Source organism: Piliocolobus tephrosceles, chromosome 21 (assembly GCF_002776525.5).
Source record: "Piliocolobus tephrosceles isolate RC106 chromosome 21, ASM277652v3, whole genome shotgun sequence".
Lineage (NCBI taxonomy): Eukaryota > Metazoa > Chordata > Mammalia > Primates > Cercopithecidae > Piliocolobus > Piliocolobus tephrosceles.
Window position 1 is genome coordinate 9848487 of NC_045454.1, and position 6023 is coordinate 9854509.

The window sequence follows — 6023 nt, forward strand, 5'->3', positions numbered from 1 at the left end:
CTCCCTCCCTTCCTCTCTCTCTCTTTCCCTCCCTCCCTCCTTTCTCTCTTCCTTCCTTTCTTCCTTCCTTCCTTCCTTCCTTCCTTCCTTCCTTCCTTCCTTCCTTCCTTCCTTCCTTCCTTCCTTTCCTTCCTTCTCTCTCTCTGTCCTTCCTTCCCTCCCTCCCTCCCTCTCTTCCTTCCTTCCTTCCCTCTCTTTCTCTCTCTCTCTTTCTTTCTTCTTTCTTTTTTGAGACAGGTTCTCACTCTGCTGCCCTGGCTGGAGTGCAGTGGTGTGATCAGGGCTCACTGTAGCCTTGACCTCCCGGGGTCAAGCAATCCTCCCACCTTAGCCTCCCAAAGTGCTGGGATCACAGGCATGAGTCACCATGCCTGGCCAGGTCTAACTTTCAACAACACAAGGAACAACCACACAAATCCACAGGCGTGGACGTTCTGCTACTCTAACCACCCAGGGACTCCAGCTAGTTAATGTCATGAACAAAGGGAGGTGAGTTCAAGGGTGTGAGCCCTGAAAGAGAAACGCACACAATGTGTTTGCATCCTGCCTAAAGAAATCTAACTCTAGGCTGAGTGCGGTGGCTCACACCTGTAATCCCAGCACTTTGAGAGGCTGAGGCAGGTGGATCACCTGAGGTCGGGAGTTGGAGACCAGCCTGGCCAACATGGAGAAACCCAGTCTCTACTAAAAATACAAAAAATTAGCCGGGCATGGTGGCGCATGCCTGTAATCCCAGCTACTCGGGAGGCTAAGGCAGGAGAATCACTTGAACCTGGGAGGCGGAGGTTGCGGTGAGCTGAGTTGGTGCCACTGCATTCCAGCCCAGGCAACAAGAGCGAAACTCCATTGCAACAACAACAACAACAACAAAAACACCACAAACCCCCAAACTGGTTTTTTTCTATTAAACAAAACAAAACAAAAACAAACCCCCAAAACTCTTCCTGCTCCAAATGTGACATCTGATGACTGGTCAACTCACATAGTATGAGTAATTTGTTCATAAAATGTTAGAATGCCATAAAATCTAAGACTTACATGATATTTGAAAGAAACTTGATGGCAAGTTCCCTCAATTTGAGGACAAACCTAAACATTTACGTGACACACTTCATTACGAGTCAGCAATGAATTGTGGACTCAAAACTTTTCTAAACTATAAATAATTTAAAAATTCAATTAAACATATGAGAAAAAGCTGAATTTATATATATACACACACGCACACGTAAATATATGTGCATATATATTTATATATATATATGTGTGTGTGTATGTATATATATACACACATATAAAAATGTATATACATATATATTGGCCAGGCACAATGGCTCACGTCTGTAATCCCAGCACTTGGGGAGGCCGAGGTGGGCGGATCACCTGAGGTCAGGAGTTCGAGACCAGCCTGACCAACATGGATAAACCCCGTCTTTACTAAAAATATGAAATTAGGCGGGTGTGGTGGTGTATGCCTGTAATCCCAGCTACTTAGGAGGCTGAGGCAGGAGAATTGCTTGAACCTGGGAGGCAGAGGTTGCAGTGAGCTGAGATTGCGCCATTGAACTCCAGCCTGGGTGACAGAGCGAGACTCCGTCTCAAAAAAAAAAAAAAAAAAGTATATACACACACATATATAAATATATAAATATGTGTGTGTGTGTATATATATTTTTATATATTGTGGAGAATATATTCATATACATATGCGCGCACACACACACACATACATATATTTATATATATTCTCCACAGGACATTATCGAATAGGAGTACTCAAAGGGTATATGATCAAATAGAAGAAATACCGTATAGACATCTTCCAGGCAGCTCTAACCAACAGTGTCAAATTTTCTTGATTTTGTGATGGTTTGGGTATTTCTTTTTTATTTCTCAAAAATTTCCAAAAAAAGTTGTGATTATTTGATTTCTTTCCTCAGCGTAAATATTCACTTTTATACAAAAAAAAAAGAAATTATCAATCAACTCTTCTTTTGAGTATTTATTATTATTATTATTATTTTTTTTTTTGAGACAGAGTTTTGCTCTGTTGCCTAGGCTGGAGTGCAGTGGCGTGATCTTGGCTCAATGCAGCCTCCACCTCCCGGGTTCAAGCGATTCTCCTACCTCAGCCTCCTGAGTAGCAAAAATTAGCTGGGCATGGTGGTGCACCCCTGTAATCCCAGCTACTGGGGAGGCTGAGGCAGAAGAATCGCTTGAACCCGGGAGGCGGAGTTTGCAGTGAGCTGAGATTGTGCCACTGCACTCCAGCCTGGGCGACAGAGAGAGACTCCGTCTCAAAAAAAAAAGAAAAAGAAAAAGAAAGCAATTGCATGCTTGGGCAAACCAGGGATGACACTGCAACCTTCTCATTGTGAAATAATGTGAAAACCTGCCCTGCCACGCATCAGGAGGAGGTATCAGACTCGATCAAGCCAGCAGCAGTCTAAAGGAAATAGTAATAACAAGCCCTGTCTTTGAGGTTATTACTTTTTCTTATTTTCTTGCTCCCTGAGAAACTTTGTTCTCTAAAATTCACAGCTTATCAAAAACTTTGCTTTTTGACGTCCTATCGGTAAACATGAAAAGCCCCACTGTTGCCTGGGGGATCCACGTCGCTTCCACACAGAAGCAAGCCTGTGCAACTCAGGGGCTGAGCTGTAGATAAGAGTTTTAAGACACAACATTCCACGTCTATCTTGACCTTATAGTTCCCAAGGAAACCACCAGACCTGATGATAACCCCATTACACGCATCTCAGCTTTAAGCCTACCTAAGAAGATAAAACAGTCTATTTCAATTCAGTTTCCCTGAATTCTGTCCTTTCCCCAATACAATTGGAGCACCAGTTGTGTCCCTATAATCTCAGACACATCAGCTCAGGACAATAGTTAAAAAAAAGAAAAGAAAAGAAAAAGAAAAACAATACACCATTGTGGGTCTGATCAGGTGAGCAGGCTGAGGCTGGCTTTTACCTGATTGTCTATGACGAATAAATACCTGGCTGATGAAACACATTCCCATGTTTGCCCTGAGTTCCAGTAAACCAGACCTCACTGGAGTAGATTAGTAATAAAAATGCATCTTGTTCTGACGGTGGGGTTTGATCCTGGCACCTTCACACCACTCTCCTTGCAGCTTGTCCTTTTTATACATTTCCTCTACTGAGGTCTCAGTTCCCATAAAAGAACATGCTCAGCGCACCAAACTCAAACCCTCAAAGCTTTTTCTCTAACAAACCAGTGCATCCTGCAAGTCTGGCCCTGCCCGGACTCATCACAACAGGCTCCAATCCAATACTTTTTTTTTTTTTTTTTTTTTGAGAGGGAGTCTTGCTCTGTCACCCAGGCTGGAGTGAAGTGGCACGATCTCGGCTCACTGCAACCTCCACCTCCCAGGTAGAAGCGATTCTCCTGCCTCAGCCTCCCAAGTAGCTGGGATTACAGGTGCTCAGCTCACTGCATCCTCCGCCTCCCAGGTTCAAGCGATTCTCCTGCCTCAGCCTCCCGAGTAGCTGGGATTACAGGCGCGCGCCATCACGCCTAGTTAATTTTGGTATTTTTAGTAGAGACGGGGTTTCACCATGTTGGCCAGGCTGATCTTGAACTCCTGACCTCAGGTGATCCGCCCGCCTCGGCCTCACAAAATGCTGGGATTATAGGCGTGAGCCACCTCGCCCTGCCAGCTCCAGTACTTTTATGGATGCAAAGAACACAACCCCTGCAACCGCTGCATGCGGGCATCTCTGCTGTCCAAGCCAGGGGACAGGCGCTTTCGCAAGGTTGCAACACGGCATAGGGGAAGCGCCCTTCTCCCTGGGCCAAGGTGAAGGGCGCGCTCGGGGGCTGAACACGTGGGTCATTCGTGCCTTCCCTTTTCCTCCCGGAAGGGTAGAGACAATGAGGCTTTTGTCGACAGCAACTCTCAAGTCCCTGGGCCCCGGCCGGGTCCCGCCCTTAATACGGACACGCAGGCACACTTCCACTAGCTCTGGCTTCTAGATGTCTCTGCGGGTGGCGCAGCCCAAAAGCGCGCGCAGCCCAGCAGCGTTTCGGAGCTGAACCAGGATGGGGATCAAACTGTTGAAATAAATCAACCTAACGAGTCCGCCAGGAAGGACCGACGACAGAGATTCGTCCTGCCCAGACATTTTGTACCCGCTTCTTGACCCCTTCCTCAAAATGGACGGAGTAAGGGACCAGGAGGAGGAGAGGGGAGCCGAGCAGACAGGGGATCCCAGCGCCCGCACTCCTGCCTGCCCCCCCCGCCGCCCGGCCCAGGGACCCGATCGCCCCGACCCCAGAGTCTGACCCCCACGGCCAGTAGATTGACATTTCCTGTAGAACTTACTCGCCAGGCACTCCTGATCCAAGCAGGAAACCCCAGCCTTGGGTCCTCGCTGTCACCTCCGCCCGCGCCACCGTTCCTAGGCTCTCCGGCTTGGAAGCGCTCTGTCTGCGCAGCCAACGCGCCTCCTTGCGGGCTCCGGAGACGCTGGCCGCTTGCTGGCTTCCTGCATTTTCCAAGGAAAGAAGGCGTTTGTTATTTCTCTGTACTGTAAAAGGGCGGAAACAGACACTTTGGGGGGTCTCTGGTTTCTGTCGTCCTCATTTTTATGTTTTTGCTACCACCCGCACCCCATCCGTTGACTAGCGGCTAAACCGCAAGGCTCCTGTCACCTAGCCTTGAAATGTTTTTTTCTTCCTTCCTTCCTTTCTTTCCTTTCTTTTCTTTTTTTATTTTTTTGAGATCGAGTCTCGCTCTCTCGCCCAGGCTGGAGTGCAGTGGCGCGATCTCAGCTCACTGCAAGTTCCGCCTCCCGGGTTCACGCCATTCTCCTGCCTCAGCCTCCCGAGTAGCTGGGACTACAGGCGTCCACCACCACGCCCGGCTAAGTTTTTGTATTTTTAGTAGAGGCGGGGTTTCACCGTGTTAGCCAGGATGGTCTCGATCTCCTGACCTCGTGATCCGCCCGCCTTGGCCTCCCAAAGTGTTGGGATTACAAGCGTGAGCCACCGCACCCAGCCCTTCTTTTTTTCTTTTCTCTTTTCTTTCTTTCTTTCTTTTTTCTTTCTTCTTTCTTTCCCTTTCTTTTTTCTTTCTCTCTCTCCCTCCCTTTCTTTCTTCTCTTTCTCTTCCTTTTTTCTTTCTTTCTCTCTTCTTCCCTCCCTTCCTTCCCTTTCTCTCCCACTCTTCCTTCCTTTCTCCCTTCCTTACTTTTTTCTTTTTCTTTCTTTCCTTTTTCTTCTCTCTCTTTCTTTCTTCCTTTCTCTCTCTTTCTCTTCTTTCCTTCTTTCTTTTCTTCTTTTCTTTCTCTTTCTTTTCCTCCTTTTCTTTCTTTTCTTTCTTCCCCCCTTCCTCTCTCCCTCCCTGCCCCTCCCTCCGTCCCTTCTTTATTTTTTTCCTTTTCTCATTCTTTTTTTCTTTTTTTTTGAGACACGGTCTTGCTCTGTCCTTCAGGCTGGAGTGCAGTGGCGCAATCTTGGCTCACTGCAGCCTCAAGCGATCCTACACTTCAACCTCCCAGGTAGCTGGGACGACAGGTGCGTACAAGCACACCTGGCATTTATTTTATTTTATTTATTTTGTTTTGTTTTATTTTGTTTTATTTATTTTATTTTAGAGATGAGAACTTACTATGCTGCCCAGGCTAGTCTTGAACTCCTGGGTGTCACGCGTGTCCGTATAGAGGACCACCTAAACAGGCTTTGTGTGAGCAACAAGGCTGTTTATTCACTTGGGTGCAAGTGGGCTGAGTCTGAAAAGAGAGTCAGCAAAGGAGACAGGAGAGGAGCAGCTGTATAGCGTTGGGGTAGGCCGTGGAAAGTTACAGTTAAAGCTGATTATCTGTTGTCAGTAGGGGAGGGGGTCACAAAGTACATGGTGGAGAGATCATGAGACTCGTTGTCCAGAAGAAGAATGTCACAGGGTCGACGGGTCAGTTGGGGCAGGACAGGAACAAGTCATAAAGGTGGAATGTCGTAAGGTGGGTTAATCAGTTAAGGCAGGAACTGGCTGTTTC

General features: G+C 47.3%; 1 protein-coding gene across 4 annotated transcripts in view; it reads right to left on the bottom strand.

Moving 5' to 3' along the window:
* ZNF114 (zinc finger protein 114) overlaps positions 1-5776 on the bottom strand; it is an 18996-nt gene extending 13220 nt beyond the window's left edge. The window contains exons 1-3 of one of the 4 annotated variants that reach the window (XM_031934918.1): positions 5639-5776; positions 4352-4514; positions 3979-4080 (exon numbers count right to left, since the gene is read on the bottom strand). The gene's annotated coding sequence lies outside the window, so the exon portion shown is untranslated. Of the gene's footprint in view, positions 1-1475; positions 1574-3978; positions 4081-4351; positions 4557-5638 lie in introns of those variants that run through there. The other 3 variants (XM_023182694.2, XM_031934919.1, XM_023182693.1) reach the window with 3 other exon arrangements.
* Between the last annotated feature and the right edge of the window lie 247 nt (positions 5777-6023).